This window comes from Balaenoptera borealis (genome assembly GCF_965194805.1).
Source record: "Balaenoptera borealis genome assembly, chromosome: 7".
In the NCBI taxonomy this organism is placed as follows: Eukaryota; Metazoa; Chordata; class Mammalia; order Artiodactyla; family Balaenopteridae; genus Balaenoptera; species Balaenoptera borealis.
This window is the reverse complement of record NC_138864.1, coordinates 85,190,296-85,218,273: the sequence shown is the minus strand read 5'-3', so window position 1 is coordinate 85,218,273 and position 27,978 is coordinate 85,190,296. Positions and strand designations below refer to the sequence as shown.

The following is a 27,978-nucleotide window of genomic DNA, read 5'->3' as shown; positions in this document are numbered from 1 at the left end:
CCTAGTTGCTCCGCGGCATGTGGGATCTTCCCAGACCAGGGCTCGAACCCGTGTGCCCTGCATTGGCAGGCCGATTCTCAACCACTGCGCCACCAGGGAAGCCCAGACCCCAAAATCTTGAATTCCCTTGGCTGGCACAGGGTGTGCTCGGCACACAAAGCTTGTTAGCTGAGAATTCGCGAAGGGCATGCCCTTGCCCTTGTCCCTCTGCACACCAGTCATCTCCGTCATGCCACGTGCAGGGGCCAAGCTCTCACGAGGGAGAAGGGAAGCACGTGGAAGATGTGTTGGTGAGAGAGTCATTGTCAGGCTTCTGTGTTTTGAATTGGCAGGTTAACAGACAAGGGCCAATATTCATACCAGATTCCGTAGAGATTCCATTTCCTCTTACAGTTTGGAATGTCTCTGATGTGCTGGACCTTGTGCTATGACATGATTTAATTTTGAGAAGTTTTTTTTTTATCCCCATTATATAGATGAAGACACATGGATTCTAAGAGGTTAGGGAACTTGCCCAAAGGCCCCAGCTGGTGGAAGGCTGAGAGCAAAGTCGAATTCAGAGGCATTTGTCCTGTACCTTTGGGGCACTTGTTCCTTCATTTGCTGCCCCTGGAAACTCTGCAGAGGGGTCTGGTGTCTTTGAGTCTGTCTGTCTGGCTCCTTGGAGATCAGCCAACTTGCCGGGCATGTAGATGGGATGGATAGCACGTAGCCTGCTGAACCTATCTCCTTGGCTGCAGGACGGCCCTGTTTAGGGCTGGTCTCTGTTTCTTGCAGATGCATTGTCAGGATGCAGTGAACGTATTTGGTTCCGCTCCCAGAGACAGAATGTGGCCAAGCAAAGTCAGAGAGTGCCAGGCAGGGCTTTTCTGGTGTCTGGTAGGCTGGGGGCAGCGCCCCCCCCCCCCCCCCCCGCCACTGGGGCTCTACTCTCGCCAGGAGCCTGTGCTGGGCTTGGGCAATTGAGATGAACGTGAACTTGAGTGCACTGTCTGGCCTGCTGCCCAAGAGACAGCCGCCACCTCTTCCATTTCACGATTGCTTAAGAATTGATAATAATAATAGTGATAATAATGATGACAACAACAATAATAAAAACACTCATAGAATGATTATGTTGCCAAGCACTGTTCTGAGCATTTTATAAATATTTACTCATTTTAATCTTCACAACAACACTTTAAAGTAGGTGCAACCATCATCTATCTCTTTTATAGATGAAGATGCCGAGGCATAGACAAGTCACATAATTTGCCCATGATCACCCAGTAAATGATGGAACTGGGATTTGAATTTAGGGAGTTGGTTTCTGACGCATCATTTAAGTATAAGTAAGTCTTCATTGAGCCTCCCTGGTCATCAAACTCTGGCTGAGAGGCTTCTCTGTGAGCTCCTGGAGGTCGGGAACCGTGTGCCTAGTCATCTCAGCAGCTGCACAAAAGCTTGATGCATAAACTGTTCTTGGTACATGTTTGTAGAACAGGGTGGTGGAAGGATGGACGGATGGACTGATGAATTGGCTAAAAGTGACAAGCAAGAAGCTGAAACTAGGAGGCTGGGTTGGAAGTAGAAAGAATGAACCATTTACTGATTTGCAGATCAGAAAACATTTTTATATACATTGTCATATTTAATCCTCACAATAGCCCACTTTAGGGGTAGAGCAGATGCTCCTGCTTCCATTTTACAGATGAGGAAACTGAGGGCAGGAGAAGTGACTTGCCCAAGGTCACACTACTGTGTATCCAGTGGTTTTCCTACTACTCCGTGGGACTAGCCAGACCCGGAGTAGGGCAGGGGTGCCAGGTGAGCCGCTGAGCACCCCTGTGGCCAGGTGAGGCTGAGTGGGCAGCAGGAATCCCTTGGCTAGGCTGGTAAAAGTGTCGGCAGAGGGAACTGGCTGCTTGTGACAGACATACAGGCCCCCTGGTGAGTTGGCTGCCATTCAGCTCATGCTTTGGAGGAAGGGGAGCTAGGATGTGGATGCCTAGGGCTTTGCCACTGGACAGCTGGCTTGGCACTCCCTCTCTTGGGCCTTCCACTCTTGTCAGCTGGCAGGACAGTCATACTGCCAGGCTCACAGTGGGAGCCCCTTATCTCTAACTCCAAATAGGAGGTCTACACTAAGCTTTCAGAAAGCTTCATTAAACAAGCTGCTTATACCTTGTACCCACTTGAGTGAAACCTTCTGGGAGATTCCGTTTGTTAAAGTTCAGATGCTTAGGTCTCTGAGGATTAACTCCTTATGTGAACCTTGCCTTACGTGAGCTAATAAAACACATAGGAAGCAGTGAGGGCAAGTCTTGTGAAATGTCTTTTGGTTTCCTTCCCGCCTCTCCTTCCCCATGTAATGACTCTGGGTCAGACTTTTGCCATCTTGCCCCCTGAAAGGTTTTCCTACTTCTAATCTCGGTCCTCCAGCCCACCTCCACAGCGGCCACAGCGCTCAGTCCAAAACACAGGTATGATTGTGTCACTTCTTTGCGTCAACGTTCCGTGTGTCTTTATTCCCCTGAAATCCTGAGGTATGTCTCAGCACAGTCTCCCAGGCCCTTCCTGTGTCTGAACTAGCCTCTGCCCCTCCTGTCCACGCATACGTACGTGTGTCTGGACACACAACAGTGCGAGCCAGTTCACTCGCAGGCTTGCCATCTCTTGTCCTGCCTGTGCTCTTGTTTCCGCCCGGGGTGTCCTTTCTCCTCTTCCCGTGGCTCCTTCAAGGCTTGTTGCCAGGCACCTTCCTCGGTGAAGCTTTTCAAATGCTTTGCTTCCTTGCAGGCAGGACAAATACACGCTCTTCTTTGGTTTCCGTAGCATTTCATAATATTTCCAGTGTTGTACTTAAAACAATGCATTTTAGTCATCTGCTTGTTCCTGGCTCCATGATATTCTCAGGGACAGGAGAGGGGGGGCCTGTTCAGCTCAGTCCCCAGTGCCCAGCACAGACTGTGGCTCCTTCTGATGAATGTTTCATGACTGGATGATGGTGAAGCCAGAGTCCAGTAGGGCTGTCCTCTGTAGCTGCGTTCTTTCTTCTCAAGAAGAGGTAAACCTCAAGGAACCCAGAGATTTGATAATATTTTAGTAAATGAAGGGGCGTGTGTGTGTGTGTGTGTGCGCGTGTGCGCGTGTGTGCGCACGAGCATGCATGCGCACAATAATTTATTTCTGAGATTCGGGCTTCAGGGCCCCAGGATTCCACTTGTATTAGTACCTTGGGAGCTTGTGGCTCTCTTGGTGTAAAATTCTAGATTCCATGTAAAAGTCTAGATTCCATTTATGGAATGCTTCTGACGTGCTAGTCACTGAAAGACAGGTTCTCCCATGCGATGCCCATGGTGACTCTAGGTGACAGGTACTGTTATGCTCATTCAGAAGATGAGGAAACTGAAACTTCCAAAATATACAAACAGCTCATGGGGCTCAATATCAAAAAAGTAAACAACCCAATTAAAGACCTAAATAGACATTTCACCAAAGAAGACATACAGATGGCCAAGGGGCACATGAAAAGCTGTTCAGCATCACTAATTACTAGAGAAATGCAAATCAAAACTACAATGAGGTATCACCTCACACCGGTCAGAATGGCCATCATCAAAAAATCTACAAACAATAAATGCTGGAGAGGGTGTGGAGAAAAGGGAACCCTTTTGCAGTGTTGGTGGGAATGTAAATTGATACAGCCACTATGGAGAACAGTATGGAGGTTCCTTAAAGAACTAAAAATAGAACTACCATACGACCCAGCGATCCCACTACTTGACATATACCCTGAGAAAACCGTAATTCAAAAGGACACATGTACCCCAATGTTCATTGCAGCACTATTTGCAATAGCTAGGACTTGCAAGCAACCTAAATGTCCAATGATAGATGAGTGGATAAAGAAGATGTGGTACATATATACAATGGAATATTACTCAGCCATAAAAGGGAACGAAATTGGGCCATTTGTAGAGATGTGGATGGACCTAGAGTCTGTCATACAGAGTGAAGTAAGCCAGAAAGAGGAAAACAAATATCATATATTAACGCAGATATGTGGAATCTAGAAAAATGGTACAGGTGAACCTTTTTGTAGGGCAGGAATAGAGACGTAGACATAGAGAATGGACGTGTGGACACAAGGTGGGAAGGGGAGGGTGGGACGAATTGGGAGATTAGATTTGACATAAATACACTACCATGTGTAAAATAGATAGTGGGAACCTGCTATATAGCACAGGGAGCTCAGCTTGGTGCCCTGTGACGACCTAGATGGGTGGGACGGGGGGGGGAATGGGAGGGAGGTCCAAGAGGGAGGGGATATATGTATACATATAGCTGATTCGCTTCATTATACAGCAGAAACTAACACAACTTTGTAAAGCAATTATACTCCAATTAAAAAAAACCCCAAAAGATGAGGAAACTGAGGCCTAGGGAAGTTAGGTAACTTGGCACAGGTCACAGAGGTAGTAAGTGGTAGCCCAGGGCTGCTCAAAATGTGGTCCACAGGCTGGGCTGCACTGACCTCACCTGGGAGCTCGGGCAAAATGCAAATTCTCAGGCCTACACCAGCCTCACTGAATCAGAAACTCTAGGGGTGAGGCCCAGGAATCTGTGTTTTAACAAACTCTCCAGGCAGCTCTGATGGACACTCAAGTTTAAGAATTTTAGGTATGCTGGCCATATTCAAACTGAGGTATACGCATCTCCGAAGCCTTCTCCTTCCCTCCCTGTGTGTGCTCTCTCAGCGAGAAAAGGGAAGAATGTGGGAAAGGACCCCTCTGGCATAGAAATAAATCTGGGCAGTTTATGTTGGTGTCTCCCATCTGAGTGGCCTTGACCCCCGTTAACTCATTAATGCTCTTAACAGCTCTGCAAGGCGATGCCAGCCACCCTGGGTTCATGCTCTGGGCTCTCACCCACCTCTGGGACCTGTTGTTATCAATGTGGGTGATTTCCACAACAGAGAGTCTTGGGTTTCATAGCTCTTCTAGGAAGAGTTTGGCAACGGGAAAAGTTTGAGTGTTTCAGTTACTTTAGAATGGCTGCTTTTGACAGACTTCTAAGAGAAAGGAAAGATGTTTCTCCAAGTCAGATTTAAGAATGTGCATTTGACTTTCTGGGGGAGCCTTTATTTCCTGAGAGAATTTCATCAGCAGGAAAGGCTGTGTTGGTAGCATAGAGTTGATTGTAGGGTCCTAGACCCCTTTCTACGGCAGTCCTTCCTAGAAGTGGACAGCTTCTCCTAGCGGGGGTCTCTGAGATGTCCTCTGCGCTCCCCTTGCTCACCTACACATGTGTGCACACACGTGCATGTACAGGCACTCAGACATGCACACACATTCACATGTGCATACACATACACACATGCCAGTGCACAGAGACATGCACATGTCTCCCCCCCACACCACACACACATTCACCCACTGTGGATGGATTTCCCTAAGTAGATGCTATTTCTGATGAATAGTAGAGAGAAAAAGTCAGGATCTTTCTCTCTTCCCCATCTGCCTAAAAAATAGCATTTATTGATTGCTTTGGGAATCTGGTGATATCACTGAAGGAAGCTGTTGGGCTTTCTGGCTACATTTTAAAGTTGGGAGGAAGGGTGAGTGTTTTTTCCTTGCTCTCTCAGGGGGCTGAGTAGAGAAAAGTTGTTCTTTCCCACCGGGCACCACCCAGAGTTTTGTACCTTCTTATAAATGTGCAGAGAACCGGAGTTTCCTGGATCTGTCAGTACCCATGAGGTCACATTAGCAAGTCAGATGTCACTGGCTTTTGCCCCAACCTGCATATCATAGGACTTCCAGCCCCCTCAGAGTCTCACTGTTGTTTCTGGAGGTATCCACGAAGGGGTGTCATGAGTACACAACCACTTTTTGGTGCTCTTTCAGCTACAACAAATAATGCCAAAAATGACCCACACTCAAATGTGGAGTCTGGTCCAGCCCAGATCCTCAGACATGCTCTGTATTGTCTCATCTCCTTGTTTCATTGGTGCACAAGGCCCTTTGTGATACCCCTGTCCTTGTCCTGCCTTATTCCTTTTCCCTTATTCCCATACATTTTCACGGTAGTGAGCTTCCTGTGGTTTCCAAATGCATCATTGCTGATCTCGCTGCCCAGGGTGGTGTTCTTAGGAGTGTCTGCTTGGGAAATTCCTTTCCCTGCTTTAAAGATCAGCCACCACCTCATCCAGGAAGGCTTCCCTGACCCACTGTCCCCTACCCTCAGAGTGGACACTCCCTCTTCCAGGTGTGTGTGTCTGTGTAGGGCATTCACCCTGCAGCATTGCCTTTTATTATTTACACATTGTCGCCCTGTGTCTGTAAGCTCAGGGTCCAGCTCAATGCCTGGCACATTGCTCGTGCCACAGCAATGTTTGTTTGAATGAAATTGAAACCATCTTTACATGAGCCCTGTGAGTGAGCCAGAGCAGAGATCATTGGCTCCGTTTTGTAGATGAGGAAACCAAGTCTCAGAGAGGCTGAGTGATGGGCACTGGGTCTTGCGGCAGATGCATGATAGAGGCGAGTCTCAGGTGCCTCCCATCTGTAAAGGCAGAGTCCTCTGCTCTTGTTCTTGAGCTGGGCTGCTTCTTGGCCCCCCCTGAACCCTTCCCTTCCCCAGCTGCATAAACTCAATTGTCTCCTTTTAAAAGTCATCAGGACCTTTTGGAAATCCATCAGCTTAAGAGAGATGAGAAAATGGTGAAAAGCACAGCCCATTATAAGCAGATTCTCTTTCTACCTCTGGGGTTTCATTCACTGCAAGGCATTTGCATGAAGAATGGCAGCTGTGTTCTCTGGAAGGCTGGGTAATGCTGATGGATCACTGTGGGGTTTCAGTAAAGGCCAGTCGGCTGTAGATGGCATAGAAAGGCTATTTACAGAAGCAGCAATAAAGATCTTGTTATAAGGTCACCAATAAGGTGGCCCTAAGAACTGTATTTAAATAAGGCTTCAGAGAGCCTGGATTTACCAGGTTTTGGGAAATGTGAATGCTACTTCTGGAGATGACCTTAAATCTCACTTAATAATGAATGTTGATGACTACTTCGTAGGTTATTGCAAGTGTTAAATATCATTCCCGCTAAGGAATATCATCTTTCACCAAGACATCTGCAAGAGCCCCAGTTGCCCCTCTGGCCCCAAAGGCATTACCCCCACACCAGCCAGAGTGATCTCTGAAACCCAATTCTGAACTTACCTTACCCAGGCTTAAAGCCTTTGATGGCTTCCCATCCACCGTGCCTCTCAAAATGTGGTCTGTGGACAAGTGCCTGCTTGTTACCGGTAAGCCCTGAGAAAGGACACACATTGAGAGCAAGCATTTAGAAGCTCTTATAGTAACTGGCAGAATCATTTTATGTCTGTTAAATCTAATAGTGAAAAAAATTGGGCTTGTATTTTCTATGTCTTTTAATTTTTATGCTATTTTATAAAAGTCTGGGACACATTTGCGCAGCACTGGCCTGCAAGGCCTGAAAGTTCTGGCGCTGTCTGCCTCCCTAGAGGTCCTCTCACACCCTCCTTTGTGCTGCAGCCACACTGACCTCCTCGCGTTCATTCTCCTTCCACGTGGAGATTTAGAGACGCTGTTCCCTCTGCTTGGAATGCCTCCTCCCTGCCTGTCTTCCCCACAGATTTAATTCCCGCTTATTCTTCAGGTCTCAGCTCACTCATCAATTTCCCAAAGAAGTCTTCTTTTTTTCTTTTTCCCTCCAGACTGGCTAGTTATATGCTCTCCTTGCACCTGGTTCTTCTTTATAATACTTTACAAAATCATCATCAAATAATTAATTGTATAACTTGTTTAAAGCCTATTTTCCGACTAGGATATTGTTCCATGAGGAAAGGGGCTGTTCCTGCTTTGCAGACTGCCCTGTAATCTTGGGATAGTGCACAGTGCCGGGCACCTAGTATATGCTCAATAAAGTTACTGAGTGAGTGAATGCAGAATCAGCTGGCAAATGTTCTTGGTACCCATTGTTTATCTGATTATATTGGCTATAATTTTAAAACAAGAGAGCAGTTGCCTAAGAGTAGGCAAGTGAGACAGGACGGGATGCAGGTGATCTGTACGTCACACGATTAGATCATCACCCCTGGAATAATTAGAATTTGCCTAAAATACTCATAATCCCTGAGTATAATAGAGAAATACAAAATGGAATCCTCCCTGGACACATTAGCCATCAGTTGGGTTTCTTTACAACCCCAGGCTGAAATCTGATTGATACAGTCCATCAGATGAGATCTCAGCTAAAAGAATTTCACTTTGGCTGGAGTGTAGAGTGGGATAAGGGAAGTGGAAAACAACATACCTGGAGAGATGACTATGACCAACCTTTGTAAGCAATCACAAGGAGCTTGGGCTTTATTTTAATAGCACGAGGGAGCTGTGAAAGTTTAAGGGGTTTGGAGTAGAGAATGGAGAATGGGGGAAGGGCAAGAGGCTATAAATATTTTTAGCTCTTTGTTATTCATGGATCTATGGTTTAGTGTGCATATCACCCTCCTCTGAGCCAGGTACGTCCTCTGTGCAGGTGCTGGGGAGAGAGCAATCCACAAGACAGGGAAGAATCTTGAGGCAGGAGTGCAGTTAGGAGACTGTTACAGTAATCCTGTGAGGGAGCATAGCGGCTAGAACAGGAAGCTAGGATCGTCCTGGTAGTGGTGGGATGGAAAGAGGCAGACAGACTAGGTAAAATTGACAGGACTTGGTAATGGATTCAATGTGGAAGGTGAGGGAAAAGGAGCGAAGGATGGTGGATGACTTAGGTGCCTGGTCTGGAAAGCTGGGTGGATGATGGTGCCTTTCCCTGAGCTGCAGCTTCCGGCTGCTTGTGCTATGCTTAGATTGGGCCAACCCAGCTTCAAATGTGCAGGCAGAGGTGGGTTGGAAGAGGACCTAAGGGGCTTAGCCTGGGTTGTTTGCCTTAGGCCTAAGCGTACTTGTCTGTGGACATGCCAGCTGCAGGTGAATGGATGCAGAAGAATATCCAGCTGTGAGGGGCTGGGGACTGCAGAGGCCGGGAGCAGAGCTAGGCTGATGGGGATTCTGCCGCCACAGTTCAAAGAATTTAGCGTTAGCTGTGTGTGTGTGTGTGTGTGTATGTGTGTTTAATCCATCATTTTCTTTATCTGCATCATGCTTCACTAAAGCTCTTGACTTAATCTAGCTTGACTTGTACAAATGTCACCATCTGGCACTAGATCGTGTGCCTTTTCAATCAAAAAGAGTGGAATGATTCCATTCAGAAATGTAAGTCCATGACTGAATGCCTTCGTGGTGTGTTATGGCCAAACTCAAACTTGTAATCAGCCTTTGGGGTATCTTTTAAGTAAAAAGCTTGTTTGGATTAACCATAAAACAGACTTCATGCAGGAAAAGTTCTCACAATCTCAGGGGCTTTACTCTGCCCTGAATCATTAAAGTAGACCCCGGGCAGCAGGATGTGCTTTTGGAAGGACTCGGGGCACGTTGCCTCCGAGATGAGTGGTAAGAAGATGTGGCTATAGTATTATCAGTCATCATCATCAAGCATTTTATCAATAGCCCTGACAGCACCAGGCAGGCAGCACAAACGTGTGGTTTAGTAGAAAGTGTATAAAGCAGGGAGTTAGAGCCTACAGCAGGATTTCTCAAAGTGTGGTCGGTGGTTATTCCACATCAGACAGAATCCACTGGGGAAGGGAGCCAGGATTCTGAGTCCATTGGTCTGAGATGGACCTAGGAAACTCCATTTTTAACATTTTGCTCCCTAGGTGATTCTGATGCAGAATCACCTGATTTGAGAATCACACCTGTAAGCCCATGTTTTTGAATCATACAGACCTTTGGCTCCAGCTCTGCTACTTATTGGCTGTGTGTGTGACCCAGGGTCACTGCTTCCTTTCACCCTCAAATGTGTCATCTGTAAAATGAGGATAGGAGCAGTGTCTACCCCATAGATGGGTGGTAGAGAGGATTCAATAAAATGCTCAGCGCAGAGCTTAGCAGGCAGTAGGTGCCCAGTAAATGGAAACCATTCAGCTCCTGCCAGGCTAGCCGACATAGGGCAGCTCCTCTGTCTTAATACAAAGCTATAGAGTTTAATAGGCTATGCATATGGTGGAGTGGTAGCATATGCACGCTTGATTTACAAAAACTTAACTGTACATGCTCATTTTCCTCTCTTTTATGTAATTTAAAATTCTCCAAATTTACAGTTTGCATGTATATGCTTTATAAACACTCTACCTAACTGCATGCATTGATCTCAGGCACTGTTTAGGATTGTATACGTAAGACCAAAGAGACTCTACTTTACAATTGATTTAAGGGATTTTCAAAGGCAATGCTTGAGCACATGTGATATTTGTCTTCTGAGCTAACTTTAGAACCTCACCCCCACGGAAGGTGTGACTCCGCTATACTTAAGACACAATGATTGACTTATTTTTGTGCCTTGATTTTTTTTTTTTTTAATCTGCAAAATTGAAACCATCTCATGGGATGTTGGGTGGATACATGAGATCGCGGTTGTGAAAGGCACTTATTTCTTAAAAAGAAAAAGTTTTAAATTAGTCCAAAGTAGAATTGACAAAAATAGTCACCAGTGTGGTGGGATGGCCCTTTATGATCAACTCCCACAAACTGATCTGGGGCATCTTTTGGCCCCTTCCCACAGCTGTGAATAGCATTTTTATTAGGCTGGTGTTCAAGGGGCCTTTCTCCTTTCCCCCAGCATCCCATGGAGGAACTGAGGGGACACCCTTATTTACAGCACTAGTGCCATTTCCCATGGTCCAAGTAAGGTGTGGACGTTATTGTTGACCAGATCCTCTAATGTGCAGTTAAATGCCCACTTCTGTGGGCCTGCATTTACCCACTGTAAGGAAAGGAGAGACCCACCGCTGGTTCTCCAAGCCATATTTTGAAGCATTTAGAAGCACCACCTTTAGTGAAATGATCTAGATTCTTTGCTTAAGAACTGTAAAACCTTAGAATCTTAGAAGGGATTTTCTGTGACATACTGGAATGTGCTTCATAGCGTCCCTGATAAGAGGTTGTCCAGACCCTGCTTGGACAATTCCAGTGATGACGGGGAATCACTTGTCCTGTTTTCGCCCAGGGTGGCCCACTTTCTTCTGAATATCTTTGACTATTGGATATTTTCTTTTCTTTATAATGTTTCATGAAACATTTAACTCCCAAGAGCTTCCATCCATTGGTACCTTAGAACCTATGTCCAGTCCCTCTTCTGCATGGCAGCCTTTCATACATTTGAAGACTGTAGACACTTCTCTTCTTGAGCATAAACAACTTTACTGCTGCTCCCACCCAGCATGTCTCCTGCCTGTTCTTTACGTATGTGCAATGCACAGAAACAAAAGGAAGCTTTTCACAACGTCTTTCTCTCCAAGTGTTTTGTTTCCCAAGTGTTGATGCCATTTTGCCCATCAGTATGGTTAGAAGTTAATAATGCTGCAACATCTGGGTCAGAGAGTATTTGCTGCAGCAGTGGGTCCTGGCATGTCTGTTTGATGAGAGGCAGTAGTGGTTATTTGTAGAGGTTGTATTTTTCTGTAGTGAATCTTACCTGTCCTTCTAGGTCTCTGCTGAGCTTACCTCCTCTGGAGGTCTCCTGTCATTCTGTCATGTCATCTGGCTTTGTATCTATGTAATTCACTGTGTAGGCATTCTTCCAGGTCCTGGGAAATCCCTTCTGGGGCTGAATCAAGCTGTTGTTTCAATTTTACATGCTGTTTTCATTGTCCATATGTTTCTCTCTTGACTCCCCTGCTAGATTATAAGCTCATTTAAGGTCAGGATTCTGGCTTGTACATGTGAGTATTTCTAGTCCATTGATTTTCATATTCTTGGTGTTCAATGACTATGATATTGATTTGAAGAGGATTTGGTCTTCCCTTCAATACTAAATTCTTTTCCTTTGGAACCTCACCTGTTGCAGTGGTTTCTGTATGGAGTCCCTCGTTGCCTATATCAAACCGCAGACCCGTGCGTCCCATTGTCACCTGAATCTCTGTATTTATACATCCCCCAGGGACCTCAAATGCAACATATACCATATTAACTAAGTATGTTTTAAACCCTCACCTGGGCCCCCCAAGCCTGTCCTGCATGGCAACATCTCTTACTTCAACTAACAGCCAGCCCTTGACCATAACCCATATAGTATATTCAGTTATTTATTGAGTTGAGGTAATCCAACTTTGGAGATGTCTGTGAAATCCATTCTCTCCTCTCCATCCCTGCTGTCATGCCTCCCTGGAGGCCCTCCCTACTACCATAGAGCTGACATTGTTTGGAGAGACAGGCAATAAATCAAAAATCCCGAGCGTGGCCAACAAGGCCCTTGGCTCTCAAGCCCTAGCCCTTGTTCCCTGCTCCATCTTATACAGCATCTCTGCTAGTCATTCCCAAACACACCACACTCATAAATGCTTCTTGGCCTTTGCACATGCTGCACTCTTTTTTTCATCTATTAACTCCTACTTCTCCTTTATAGGTTCAAGTGTCATCTCTTCTGTGGAGACTTCCTTAACTTTCCCAAGGAGGTTAGTCACTCCTTCCGGATCTCCACAGCACTAACTTTTGTACTTCTATTATTGAACCTGTAAGGTTATGATTATGATTATTTGTTTACATGACTATCTCTTCCACTGAGTGTTTCTTAACGAGCATTTTAAAAAATTAATTAATTAATTAGGCTGCATCGGGTCTTAGTTGCGGCATGCAGGATCTTCATTACGGCATGCAGGCTTCTCTCTAGTTGTGGCGTGCAGGCTCCAGAGCTCGTGGGCTCAGTAGTTGTGGCACGTGGGCTTAGTTGCTCCACGGCATGTGGGATCTTAGTTCCCCGACCAGGGATCGAACCCACGTCCCCTGCATTGGAAGGTGGATTCTTAACCACTGGACCAACAGGGAAGTCCCCACTGAGTGCTTCTTGAAGGCAGGCACTATGTTTTATTTATCTCATCAGCCTCAGCACAGTATTGTGCTTGGCACAGAGAAGTCACCCAGTTCATTTAATAAAAATTATAGCCATTGTTTATTGACCTCTTAAGTGCTGTGCATTGTGACAAGAAGTTATTAACACGAGTTATCTCATTTTGTTTTCATAGCGGTCTTCTGAGGGAGACATTATTATGAAACCCATTTACACCTGAGGAAGCTGAGGCTTTACAATGTTAACGTGCCTAAGGTCACACAGCTGGTAATTAGGAGAGCCAGGGTTGACCGCTCATCTCTTGGACTCCAGAGCCCCTTTTCTTCACAAATGTGCCTCCCTGCCTCTTGCAATAGATATTTCTTGAATGTGTCAATGACACGACTTTCCAGAAGTTATACATTTCCAGGTTTCTATACCACTGGCTCACTTTTGCCAAGTGCTGCTTCTCTGGGTTCTAAGAAGATTCCAAATACATAAACATGGAATAGTATGGCCAATAGCCAATTAGGGCTGTGTTCCCTGCAGGAGCTCTGAACATCCAGGTTTTCTTGGCATTATCTAGTTGGCTTTGGGGCAGGGAGAGTATACACCCCATCCCCTGCTCCTGCCTCTGACCTGCCTCTAAGGGGGCAAAGCCCTTCTTTCATCATGAGTTTGAGTCCATGCCTGATGCACTTGGAAGAGAACACAGGAGCACAGAATGCTCAGTGGGCTGTCATTCGCTGGTGAGCAGAGAGCAGAGGTGGGATGGGAGGGGGCGGGGGTGAGAGGGGGGAGTGGAAGGGGCTGGGCTGGACTAGGGCCAGAAAATGGCATGAGGCAGCAGAGCTCACAGAAGTGAATTCTGCTTTCTTCATAAATGGACTTAGGATTAGCTTTGTGCAACCAAGGAGCTCATTATGTTGCATAATTATTTTATAAATGCAGGGTATTTCAGGATTGGAAGGGGTCTTAGAGGTTTTGCTGTTTCAGCTAAAGAAAAGCCAAGAGAGGAGCTGTCTGTCTGTCTGCTTGGGCAAGACTGGATGGTAGTGCCAGGACAGGGTTACCACGGCTCCCACCAATTTACTTATTTACAGGGAGAAATTTAACTTTCAAGGGCACTAGCACTGTCGTGTTGAGGCCAGTGCATTTTCTCCTGGGGAGCACACATGGCAAAGGAGAGAGCGCGGCCTTTGGGTTCCCTCTAGCCTTGGCTGGATCCTGCCCTGCCACACACTGGTTGTGCAAGCTTGGCCCAGTCCAACAGCACGAGGAGAGAGGGCCTGCCTTGCACGGCTTTCCCAGGGTCCCCATGAGCTAACATGTGCAGAGCACCCAGCACTGCTCCAACGGGAGGCTGTGCTCAAAGAGATTAGCTCTTCAGTTTGACAGTTTGTGTGAAAAGCCATATGACCCTTGGAAGTGTGCTTGCTGAGATTATAGAGTTCCCATTGAAAAATATATGCTTTTAATGGCTCCTCTTGTCAAGTTGTGACCAGCTGAGGCAGCTTGCTTCCACCTGGGAGTGTCCCTGCTGTTGGGACTGTAAAAATACTGGCTGTTGTCAAGGCAGTTTCCCGAAAAGTGTTGGTGTTCTAGCGTGTAACTGACACGTTCCTTTTCTTGGGCTTCCTTTGTTGTTAGTCACCATGAATTTGATGCCATCAATTTCTGCTCTTGGTTTCTTAAAGTCATGCCTTTCCCCAAAACTCTTTGTGAACTCCATTTTTTTATGATTCTTTTTTTTTTTTAATTGAAGTATAGTTGATTTACAGTGTTGTGTTGTGAACTCTTAATAGTTTTGGAAATCCGGGTTCAGTGGTTTTCAGACACAAGCATGAGTCAGAATCATGTGGGGGAAGCCTGCTTAAAATGCAGATTCCTAGGACACCCTCCCCTCTAATTCTGATCCAGAAGGTCTGAGTGGACTTGGGAGTGTGCATTTTATCAAGCTTCTTTTGTGATTCCAACACAGGAGGTAGGGTGATGACACACTGAGAAATATTTGCCCTACTCCCGTTAACAACATTTTTACCCACGGTCTTTTAATTCATGTGATATTTTTCAGTCCATGGATTTATGGGAAAAATGGTAGGTTTTTTTTTTTTTTTATAAATTTATTTATTCAGTTATTTTTGGCTGTGTTGGGTCTTCTCCTCTGTGCGAGAGCTTTCTCTAGTTGTGGCGAGCGGGGGCCACTCTTCATCGCGGTGCGCGGGCCTCTCACTATCGCAGCCTCTCTTGTTGCGGAGCACAGGCTCCAGACACACAGGCTCAGTAGTTGTGGCTCACGGGCCCAGTCGCTCCACGGCATGTGGGATCCTCCCAGACCAGGGCTCGAACCCGTGTCCCCTGCATTGGCAGGCAGACTCCCAACCACTGCGCCACCAGGGAAGCCCAAAATGGTAGTTTTGAGGCACAGGTATAAAGTACCTATCCTCACAGTGAGGTTGGTTAATGGCCCTAGATACTCATGTGACAATCAAAGAGAAACCTTAAAATTGAGATGGTCTTCACGATGCCTTCCTTCTAAGAATATTCTCGGTTCAGCAAAATTGTCAACCTTCCCCTCTTCTAAAGTCTTGGAGCATCTTGTCTGTTCCTCTTTCATGATGCCAACATCTTTTAAAGAATCTTTGCACTCTTTCCATTAATTTGTGGGATGAAGGAGTTCAGAGTCTCCTCGCTTTTGCAGAGTCCAAATCTTTAGCTTAGGTCTGTTTGGTGGGAAGACACCCTTCCTGCATGGACTGTCTTGCAGTGTTGGTATTCCATAGAATGCTCATTGGAAAACAGTGCCCCAGGCTGAGGGAGCCAGTGATTAGGTAGAAATAGTGAACACCCACAAAGGAAAAAGAACTAAAGTGGACTCCATTTCCCACGTTCAATGTCAGGGCTCACAGACACCTGCTGTCAGAATGCTGCTTCAGTGCAGGACTGGCCCAGGTCAGGGCAGTAGGTTCTGGAATATTGAGTGTGCTCTGGAGGCCCGCTTCCACGTGTGATTTTTGGCTGCATGACTGCATGGCCTTCAACTGCACTGGAAGCTTTAAGAACCAGTCTGGGCTCTTGTCTTGTTTCTTGTTATCTAGCACTACTACTTGTGCCTCCTGCCTCTGTGCTCCTGCCTGGGGCCCCATGTGGCTACTTTTACATGTCCTTCTCCTTTCTCTTCCCCCCATCTCTGCGTGAAGGAAAAACACAGCATTCATTCATTCATTCATTCATTCCACAAACTGGGCGTGGAGGTGTTGCCTTCGCATCCTGCTTCTAGGCCTTCTCCTCCTACATCTCCATCGATGGTCAGAATGTAGAAAGAGCTCTCGGAGAGCAGGAGCGTGATGTTATCTTGTTTTTGTAGAGGAAGTGAGTCTCATAGTAGCTTTTGTAAAATTTATCTCCTTGGAAACCCACTGACACATAAATCCTCATCTTGAAGGCTTTTGAGACGTGCTTCGTTCTACAGCCAGTTCAGAAACTCTTGTGGCTAAGTGTGCTTCCTGATCAGGAACACCGATATTTTCTTGTCCTCTTACTCAGGTCTGTATGTCCCGGATTTCAGTGTTTCTTTCTGGGAAAGAAGGTGATAAAGAAAACTAGCACTGATTTAGTCCTAAGAGCTCAGTAGACTTTCTCTTCACAGCTACTCTCAAATGTGAATATCATTATCCCCTATATTTACATGGAGAGGAACTAAAACTTGGAGAAATGACTTCCCCCACGAAAGAGGCAGGATTTGAACCCAGGCCTGCTAACTCTTACCTTCAGCTGTTGATTATTAGAAGGACTTTTCCAGGCCCCACTATCACCAACTCTACCCCCAACCACACTGTTCTTGAAGACCCGACTTTCCTGCTGATCTGTGTGATGGAGGAGGACTGTTTTGTTATTTTGTTTGTTTGTTTTATTTTTGTTTTTTTCTTCCAGTTTTATTGAGGTACAATTGACATACAGTGTTTTGTTATTTCTGATGTGCAGTTTGAACGATTTTAAGTCCACCCAGAGCCAGTTCCCGTGACAGGTGGGTCAAGGAAAGTGTGACTCATTGAAAACCACAGAAGATTTCCACATTCCATTTTAAACTAGTGTCATCAGCTTCCTCCCACTCAAAAACATCACCCCAAGCTGCTGATATTTAAGGACTCAAAGGGCTAATCTGAGTGTTCCTTGTTCTCCCTGCCTTGTAAGTAGTCTGTGCACGTCAACCCAGGAAGACAGGCACTGCCTGTGCGTGGAGCCGCCCCTTACAGCATTCATATGTAAAAAGCTATTTGTCTTGGAGCCATTTCCCTAAAAATATACATCATGCATGTGTTCACTGCGCAAGAGTGTGTAGTGCCCATGTGATCCAGGCAAGCCCCACTCTCCCTCCTCCTAACTGTCCCCCCCACCTTCCCACCCCAGTCTGCCCAATAGACCATCTCTCCCTAGTTGTCCATTGGGAGTAACTCATTTGTATCAGGCACTCCAGGAAGTCAAGACTCCGGGTCATCCATCACCATCTCCTGGACACTCATCTCCATATGGCTCTTGTATCTTTTAATCGGACTAAATCTCTCTCTTCTCCCTGTTCCCTTAAACCTTCCACAGGGCCCTATGGAACCCTCAGTATCTTATCAGTAAAATCCCCTGTGTCCTCAGTCTTTTCTTTGAATGACCACTTTACCTTTTTTGCTCCAATTTAAACTGGGCTGTCTTCTGAGGACATTGCTTCCACTGGCGGTTTTATTCTCCCGTGCCCACCAGGCTCAGCGGCGTGTACGTGAACTTCTCACTCCTCATGGCCACTTCAGGCCGTTGTTCTTGCCTCCTCCTGAGAAGCCCCCAGGTCTTTTGAGGCTCCTTCCTCAGTTGGTACTGTCTACCACTCTTCCTCATTATAGTCATCTATAAACCCTCTCTAGTCATTCCTTGCAGACTTCTGTACCTGATTCACTACTCTTGTCACAGTTTTTGGTGGTTTTGAGATACCCAGTAGGTGATCCTCGATCTCTATTAATTTATTTCCTCACCTTGAATGATCTTGTCCTTTCTCAGCCACTCATTCCCTTGGGTATACCCCAGACTTTGTCGCTACCAATCATTGTACTCTCCACTCCCAACCCATAGTTTCATTAACAATATCCCACTCGTTGACTGATCCTTTCCTTCCTTCCAGATCATTCCTTCTAGAAGCCCACCTCCCAACAGTTATTCAGCCCCCTGGCAACTCCAAACTATTGAACCTACTTTCTTTTCACTGGCCATTGCCCCTGTCAGATCATCAGTTTCCTTCTTACCCATCTCATTTCCATGGGCCACCATTATAATCACTCCTTTGCCTACCGTTTCTACTTACCCTCTATTTTACTTGCCTAGCACAACCCCATAGCCAGGTAAGCCAGCAACCCTCCGCCTGCTCTCTGGCAGCTGAATGTGGCTGAGAAGAACATATAACCAGGTTGACTGTCTTGTTTAAAAATTCATGACCACGAGATGGACTTGGAGGGTATTATGCCAAGTGAAATAAGTCAGACAAAGACAAATACTGTATGATATCACTTATATATGGAATCTAAAAAATAAAACAAACTAGTGAGCATAACAAAAATGAAATAGACTCACAGATATAGAGAACAAACTAGTGGTTTACTAGTGAGGAGAGGGAAGGGGCAGGCGATAGGAGTAGGAGCTTAAGAAGTACAAACTACTATGTATGAAATAAATAAGCTACAAGGATATATAGTACAACACAGGGAATGTAGCCACTCTTTTATAATCACTATAAATGGAATATAACCTTTAAAAATTGTGAAATCACTCTGTTGTATACCTGAAACATATAATATTATACAACAGTTATACCTCAGTAAGAAAAATTCATGACCATGAATGAATCTCATATTGGATGCTTATACTTCCTGGCAAATCTTAATACCTTCTCCCACTGTGAGAGACAACTGTTTTATATACTCTCTTCTCTCCTCAAAATTTTCACTCTATCTCCTCCTCATTCTCTACTGATGACCTTGCCTCTTATTTCCCTGAGAAAATAGAAGCAATCAGAAGAGAACTTCCACATGCTCCCATTGCCACGTCTTCCACCCTCCTGCATTTGTACTCATAGACTCTGCATTTATATCCTACACCTGCTGTTTCTCCCCACGTACTCTCTCCTGGTACAGCACATGGGCTGTGTCTAAGGCCAACATCTCCACTTGTGCAGTGGACCCTGTATCCTCTCACCTTCTCAGGAACTTTGCTCACAGTAATTCTCCTCCATTTCTTCATCAATTTTTCTCTTTCCATGGGGTCATTCTCACTAGCATGCAAACATGCTCTAAAAGCTTCTGTCTTAAAAAGAAAGAAAGAAATCCTGTGTGAACATAACATTCTCCAGTGATTGCCCCATTTCTTGGATCTCCTTGGTAGAAAAATTTCTCAGCATAATTTTTATACATGCTGACTCAGTTTTCTCTTTTTTTCAATTGAAATATAGTTGACATGTAGTATTATGTTTGCTTCAGGTGAACTACATAGTGATTTGACATTTGCATTCATTATGAAGTGATAACCACGGTAAGTCTGATAACCATCTGTCCCCATACAAAGTTATTACAATATTATTGACCATATTTCTTATGCTGTATATTTCATCCCCATGGCTTATTTATTTTATAGCTGGAGGTTTATACCTCTTAATCCCCTTCACCTAATTTCTACCATTCCTGACCTCCCTCCCTTCTGGCAACCTCATGTTTGTTCTCTGCATTTATGAGATTATTTTCATTTTGTTTGTTTGTTTTGTTTTTTAGATTCCACAAATAGTGAAATCATATGGTATTTGTCTTTCTCTGTCTTATTTCACTTAGCAAAATACACTCTAGATACATCCATGTTGTCACAAATGGCAAGATTTCATTTTTTTGTTGGCTGAATAATATTCTGTTGTATATATATACCACATCTTCTTTATCTATTCATCTGTTGATGGACACTGAAGTTCCTCCCATATCTTGGCTATTGTAAATAGTGCTGCAGTGAACATTGGGGTGCATATATCTTTTCAAATTAGTGTTTTTTGTTTTCTTTGGGTAAATACCCAGAAGTGAAATTGCTGGGTCACATGGTAGTTCTATTTATAATTTTTTTTTAAACTCAAATTTTCTTTTTCTTTTCTTTTCTTTTCTTTATTTTTATTTTTGGCTGTGTCGGGTCTTCGTTGCTGCACGCAGGCTTTCTCTAGTTGTGGTGAGTGGGGGCTACTCTTTGTTGCAGTGCACGGGCATCTTATTGCGGTGGCTTCTCTTGTTGTGGAGCACGGGCTCTAGGTGCGTGGGCTTCAGTAGTTGTGGCTCACAGGCTCAGTAGTTGTGGCTCGTGGGCTCTAGAGCGCAGGCTCAATAGTTGTGGCACACGGGCTTTGTTGCTCTGTGGCATGTGGGATCTTCCCGGACCAGGGCTCAAACCCATGTCCCCTGCATTGGCAGGCTGATCCTTAACCACTGTGCCACCAGGGCAGCCCTATTTATAATTTTTTGAGGGACCCCCTTATTGTTTTCCATAGTGCCTGCACCAAGTTACATTCTCACCAACAGTGCACGAGGGTTCCCTTTTCTTCTCATCCTTGCCAATACTTGTTAGTTGTTGCCTTTTTGATGATAGCCATTCTGACAGGTATGAGGAGGTACCTTGTGGTTTTGATTTGCATTTTCCTGATGATTGGTATATCGAGCATCTTTTCATGTGCCTGTTGGCCAGGTGGTCTTCTTTGGAAAAATGTTTCTTCAGGTTCTCTACTCATTTTTTAATCAAGTTTTTTTTTTTTTTTTTTTGTTGGGTGGTATGAATTCTTTGTATATTTTGGATTAAGTCCTTATTGGATATATCATTTGCAAATACATTAAAGTCTTTAATCCATTTTGAGTTTATTTTTGTATATAATGTGATAAAGTACTCCAGTTTGATTCTTTTGCATGTTGCAAAAGTTGAGTGTCCTCAACTTTTATTGAAGAGGAAACACCATTTATTGAAGAGGCTGTCTTTTCCCCATCATATACTCTTACCTCTTTTTGGAGATTAAAAAAAAATTAATTTTTATTGGAGTATAGTTGCTTTACAATGTTGTGTTAGTTTCTGCTCTACAGCAAAGTGAATCAGTTATACATATACATGTATCCCCTCTTTTTTAGATTTCCTTCCCATTTAGGTCACCACAGAGCACTGAGTAGAGTTCCCTGTGCTATACAGAAGGTTCTCATTAGTTATTTATTTTATACATAGTAGAGTATATATGTCAATCCCAGTCTCCCAATTCTCCTTTTCATAGATTAATTGACCCTATAAGCATGAGTTTATTTCTGGGCTGTCTATTCTGTTCCATTGATCTGTGTCTGTTTTTGTGCCAGTACCATACTGTTTTGATTACTATAACTTTGTAGTAGAGTTTGAAATCAGGGAGCATGAAATCAGGGAGCTAGTTAATGCTGCTGTAACAAACAGCTCTCACATTTATTTTTATTTATTTATTTATTTAACATCTTTATTGGAGTATAATTGCTTTACAATTGTGTGTTAGTTTCTGCTTGTATAACAAAGTGAGTCAGCTATGCGTATACATATATCCCCATATCCCCTCCCTCTTGCATCTCCCTCCCACCCTCCCTAACCCACCCCTCTAGGTGGTTACAAAGCATCACAGCTCTCACATTTAAGTGGCTTAAGACAAATTGATAAACAAGTAGTCATGTTGCAAGTCCATTCATGGGCTGGCAGAGGCCCAGTCCAGGGTCCAGGCTGAGAGCATTGTTGTCAGTCACACAAAGGGAAAGAGAGATGACAGATTGCATACTGACTCAAAGGTTTCTACCTACAAGTGACACCTCTGCATACACTTGCTTGGCAGAAGCAAATCACACATACTTGCCTAGCTTAACAGGGTGGGGAAGTGCAATCCTACTGTGTACTCGGAGGAGGGGAACTCAAACATTTATGAATAGGTCTAATAACTGTCACATTTACACGTATAGTTATAGCCCTCTGTGAACCCCTTCCTGGCCTCATTTTTCCCTGTCTCTAGAGACTATCACTATGCTTAATCTGGTGATATCTCATTGTGTTAATTTTTATTTCCCTGATTATAATTGAATTTGAGCATCATTTTATATTTATTAACTATTTTGGTTTTCTCTTTGTGAGTTGCCTGTTTATATAAACGTATATAATTTTAAAAATTATATTATTTGTTGCTTTTATATTGATTTATTAGAGTTCTTTATGTATTTTGGATACTAGCACTCTGTTGGTTATTTGTTATAAATATATTCTACTCCATGGTTTATATTACCCTTTATTTATGGAATCTTTTGAAACACAGAAGTTTTAAAACACTTTGTTTACTTTTTAATCTTTTGTTTTATGGTTTGTGATTTTTGCATCTTGCTTAAGAAATCTTTTTCTACCCTGAGGAAATAATACTTTCTTTTGAAAGTTTTGCTTTTCAAATATAGGTCTTTATTCTACCTTGAGTTGAAAGTTGTACATGGTGTGAATTAGGACTTTATTTCTTCTCCAGTAAGGGTAATGAACAGTTCCAGCATCCACTAATTTATAATGCTTTTTCTCTTATATATCAAGTTTTCATATAGCAAATATTCCAGGACTCTTTATTCTGTTCCATTACTCTGTGTGTCTGCTCCGGGGCTAATTAAAACATTCTTAATGACTTCATAATTAAGTGCTAATGTCTAATAGAATGAGAATTATCCTTCTTCCCACCTCTGTTCTTCAAGATTGCTTTGGCTATTTTTGGACCATTGTTCTGCCTTAAAAATTTTTACAACAAGCTTGTCAAGTTCCATGGAAAGCCTTGGTGGAATTTTGATTTATTTGTTTAACAACAGTTATATATCACTTATTATGTGCCAGGCACTGTTCTAAATGCTTTATGAATACTTATTCAGTTAAAACGTATACTTTTATTTGGAGAGAATTGACATCTTTATGCTGTTGAGTCTTCCCATTCATGGCAAAGATCTGGCCTTCTTTAATATCTTTTAATAACTTTTTATAATTTTCTCCATAATGATCTTGATTGTTCAGCTAGATTTATTCCTTGGCACTTTGTAAATTTTTATTGCTGTTGTAGAGGATATCATTTGAAAAATTACACTTCCTAATTGTACATTGCTGGTGTAAAGGAAGCCAGTGCAAATAGATTCTTATTGTTAACCTTAAATCCAGCAACTTTGCTTAACTCTCTTGTTAATTATAATTATTTGCCTGTGAATTTTCTTGGATTTCCTAGGTGAAAATTATAACCTCTGCTGGTTAGGACTCCTGGTTGAGCAGAAGTGGTGATAACGGGCCTCTTTACTTCATTCCTGACTTTAAAGAGAATCTTTCTCATTTTTCACCACTAAGGAGAAGTTTTCTCTAGTTGTCTGGTAGGTTCTTTTTATCAGATTAAGGAAGTATCCTTATAATTTTAGTTTGCTGAGAGAGTTTTGTTTTGTTTTGTTTTGAATTTTATTTTTTAACACAGAATTTTTTCTGGTGTATGGTTCTAAATATTTTTTTTTTTTTTTTAAACAAAGGCTGTTCTTTTTTTTTTTTTAAATTTTTATTTATTTATTTATTTATTTATGGCTGTGTTGGGTCTTCGTTTCTGTGCGAGGGCTTTCTCCAGTTGCGGCAAGTGGGGGCCACTCTTCATCGCGTTGCGCGGGCCTCTCACTATCGCGGCCTCTCTTGTTGGGGAGCACAGGCTCCAGACGCGCAGGCTCAGTAATTGTGGCTCACGGGCCCAGTTGCTCCGCGGCATGTGGGATCTTCCCAGACCAGGGCTCGAACCCGTGTCCCCTGCATTGGCAGGCGGATTCTTAACCACTGCGCCACCAGGGAAGCCCCTAAATATTTTAACTTATGCTTAGATTTGTATAAGCACTGCCAGCGAGTTTATAGAACAGTTCTAGCGTCCCAAATACCTCCCTCATGCTATTCTTTAAACCCTCTCTCCAGCTCTAACGTCTGGCAACCACTAATCTCTTCTCTGTCACTATAATTTTATTCTTTTCAAGAATGATACATGATTGGAATCTTACAGTATATAACCTTTGAGACTTTTTTCATTTGGCCTAATGCCTGTGAGATTCATCCAAGTTGCAAATATCAGAAGTTTGTTGTGTGGCCGAGCAGTAACCCATTGCGTGGAGGTACCACAGTCTGTCTCTTTACTCACTGAAGGGCATATGGGTTGTTTCTGGGTTTTGATGATTATGAGTAGAGCTGCCATAAACATTTGTATATAGGTTTTTGTGTGGCCTAAATTTTCATTTCTTTAGATAAATACTTAAGTGTATGTGGAACTTTGTAAGGAGGTGCCAGGTTATTTTCCAGAGTGGCTCTACCAGTTTGCATTCTCACCATGTTTGAGAGTTTCAGTTGCTCTGCACTTTCGCTAGCACTTCATATTGTCAAAGTTTTTTATTTTAGCCATCTTATTTGTCCTAAGAAGTGTGTAGTGATATCTCATAGTGGTTTTAATTTGTACTTCTCTAATGGCTAATCATGTTGATCATCTTTTTATGTGCTTTTTAAGCCTACTGTATATATTTTTTGGTGAAGTGGCTATGTTTTTGCCCAGTTTTTAATCGTGTTTTTTCTTTTCCTACTATTGGGTTTTTTAAAAATTATGGTAAAATTTATATAACATAAAATTTACCATTTTAACCATTTTTAAGTTTATAACTTAGTGGCATTAAGTACATTCCCAATGTTGTACAACCATCACTACCATCTATTTCCAGAACTCTTTCATCAGCCCAAACAGAAATTGTACCCATTACATAATAACTCCCCATTCCCTGCTCCCTCCACTCCCTGGTAACCTCTATTCTGCTCTCTATCTCTATGAATTTGCCCATTCTGGGTATCTCATATAAGTAGAATCATACAACATTTGTCCTTTTGTGTCTGGCTTATATTACTTAGCATAATGCTTTCAAGGTATATACATGTTGTAGCATGTATCAATATCAGAATTCCATTCCTTTTTATGAATGAAAAATGTTCCACTATATGGGTGTACTACATTTTGTTTATTTATTCATCTGTTGATGGACATTTGGGTTGTTTCCATTTTTTGGCTATTGTAAATAATGCTACTGTGAACATTGGTATACAAGTATCACTTTGAATCCTGGCTTTCAGTTCTTTTGGGTATATACCTAGGAGTGGAATTGCTGGATCATCATTTTTGTTTTGTTTTTGTTTGTGTTCTTTTATTCATTTTAAAAAATTGAAGTATAGTTGATTTACGATGTTGTGTTAATTTCTGCTGTATGGCAAAGTGACTCGGTTATACATATATATATATATATATATATATATATATATATATATATATATATATATATATACATACATATTCTTTTTTCCATTATGGTTTATCTCAGGATATTGAATATAGTTTCCTGTGCTATACAGTAGGACCTTGTTGTTTATTCTGTTCTTTTATTCATGAATAAGTATTCTTTGATTTTTTTCAAAGACTCTTCCTACATCTATGGATATGGTATTTTTGTTTTCTTCTATAATTTCTTAGTATGCTAAATTATAAGATTAATAGATTCTCTAATATTATTCTTACACCTCTGTGATAAGCCGAATTTGTTTAAGCTGTATTATAAAAAACAGTTTTGCTTTCAGTTTACTAACTGGTGTTGGCTCTGGTGTTTTTTACTATTATTTCACCTATGTGCATGTTTATGTTAGTAACATGAAAATATTAAACTTTCCCATACTCTTTCAATGTATTTCTCTTTTAAATAATTATCCCCACATGCTGGCTTTAAGATTTACTTTGCCCCTGTGAAAAGGTAAGCTGGTCTTCCTACTTTATAAAAATTGGACTCTTAAGTGTAATGGAAGCATGCTAAACTAGAAGACAGCTGTGCAGAGAGAACTGTTAGTGGTCACTAGGCCCTTGTTCTAGGAGTTACATAAAAGCTTCTTCCAGCATCAGTTTGCAGGTAACTCACTAGTCTCTTCCCTCCTGGGCTGTGTGCAAGGTGTGGAACCTGGGAGCCTGGAGTCCTGGATCTTCTTCCTGCCTGGTTCCTAACTAGCTGTGTGCTGGGTCAGTGTCAGTGACTCAAGCAGAGAATGGATGGGCCAGCTTCATGGAAGATGGGCGTGACTGTGTTCAGTGATGTCTAAAATGTCATCTCGTGAATGCTGTTGAGCCAGGAAGGACCAGCTCAGTGATTTCGAGCAGGTCACGCTGGCTCCCTAAGCTTCAGTGTCCAGGGGGAGTCTCCATGGTTCTAGAGGTTTTTAAGGCCATCATGCTGTTTAGCTTACCTTGGGGATTCTTGGGCTCCACTGTCTGGGAAGGAAGCTGGGTGGGCCTTAGGGCATCTGGAAGGGGCTGTTAATGAGGCACCAACAGGAGCAGGGCTGAAAGCAGCCTCAGAAGGGTGAAGCGTTTTAATTGGCATCTTCCACGGAATAGGAAATTAAGTGCTCAGATTTCCTACCTGTGTTCTTTCTCCCTTGGCTCCTGTCATGCTGGCTGGAGCCCAGACAGAACTGAGTTGCTGCTTGGGGACCGTCACCATGGTTTTTAGGGGCTCCCAGGGAGGCCTGTGCAGAGTCTGAGTTCTCCCTTCAAGGTGGATGCCTACTGCCTTGAAAACCATTGGGGAGGGCCCGGAAGCTTCCACTTAGCAACAGTTTCCCTCCCAGGACCTGGCAGGCCTACAGAGGAATGTACTTCTTGCCTATGCTGGAGAGGCTTCTGAGCTGTGGCCCCTTCAGCTCCCCCTTCCCTCCAACCTCCTTTGTTCTTAAGCTTGGACTTTAGAAAGTTGTCTGGTAAGGGATACTCGCTAAGACCATTCACTCACTGCCTCCACCTACAAAAAAAAGTGATTCTGATGCAAGAAGTTGAGACTCTAGCCTAGATAATCTAGCTCTGATCATCTGTGGTTGTGCTTAGAACAACTTTGTATCAGGGCTGGACCTGCCTTTAGTTGCACAAGATGCAAGTCCCAGCTGTGTCATAGCTAGCTGTGTGATCTTGGGCAGCTCACTTCCCCTCTCTGGGCCTTGTATTCTTTCAATGCAGAAGGAAAGTTTTGAGGTAGATTATTGATTGTCAACATTTTTTGCAGCTGAGATGGTCTTGAGGTCTATGACTCCATCTCTGCCAGTTGAACTGTGAAGATATGGAAATGCTTGGAGTTATCCTAAGGAAGGTATAGACATCTGGGGGAAAGAGCAAGGGCTTTGGAGTCAGACATACATAGGGTCAAATCGCCACCTACCAGCAAGGTGGTGGTTATCTAGTAGAACCATTGCTGACTCATATGAGCCTTTGTGCAGATTAGAAAAAGATTTCTAAAGTCACTTTCTGCTGGAAGATTTTCATGACAAATATATAAATCTACAGTGACTATGATGTGACTTGTGCTTCCTAGAGTTGTGCAGTGCCCAACCTGGCCAGCTGTACACAACAGCTGTCTGTGTCCTTGGGCAAGTTACTCAACCTCTTTGGAACTCTGTTTGCTCATCTGGAAAAAGAAGATACGATGTCTATCTCACAGGGTAGTGGTGAGGATAGAATTGTGTGTAAAAAGCCCAGGGCTCGTATAGAGTAGTTGCTCTGGAAATATAAATTTCCCTTTTCTTTCTCGAGGCATAGTCTCCCTGGGATGTAGTCTTCAGGGCCCAAAGCACCTCCTCCTGCCAAAAGAGCAGCAGGTGGTGGCTTAGTGTTTCCAAGGTGGGTTTGGAGCTTGGAATCACATTCTGTCAGTTTGCCTCAGCTTCTGATGCTGTCTTGGGAGTTCATTCCAAGATGCCTTGGAATGTTGCCTTGGTTTGCCCCCAGCGGCAGGGCAGTTACCTGGGGCATAGAGTGGCGTCACTATTGCAAGGCAGTGGGGAGGCTCAGGAGAGCAGGGCCAGAAAGGACGAGTGGCACAGACTGCAAGGAGTTCTTGCCTGGCCTGGGGGTACCCTGGAGAGCCCTCTGCATGGGCAGGGCAAGCGAGACACACAGG

The 27,978-nt window shown here is 43.6% G+C and overlaps 1 protein-coding gene and 1 long non-coding RNA gene across 10 annotated transcripts in view; both read left to right on the top strand.

The window, feature by feature from the left end:
- PDE1C (phosphodiesterase 1C) overlaps window positions 1-27,978 on the top strand; it is a 613,608-nt gene that overhangs the window by 140,662 nt on the left and 444,968 nt on the right. The gene's annotated exons all lie outside the window — the stretch shown is intronic.
- On the top strand, window positions 111-27,883 carry LOC309632224. Its single transcript, XR_014246795.1, has 3 exons — window positions 111-15,029; window positions 15,344-23,474; window positions 23,818-27,883. It is a non-coding gene; the product is annotated as an uncharacterized lncRNA (long non-coding RNA).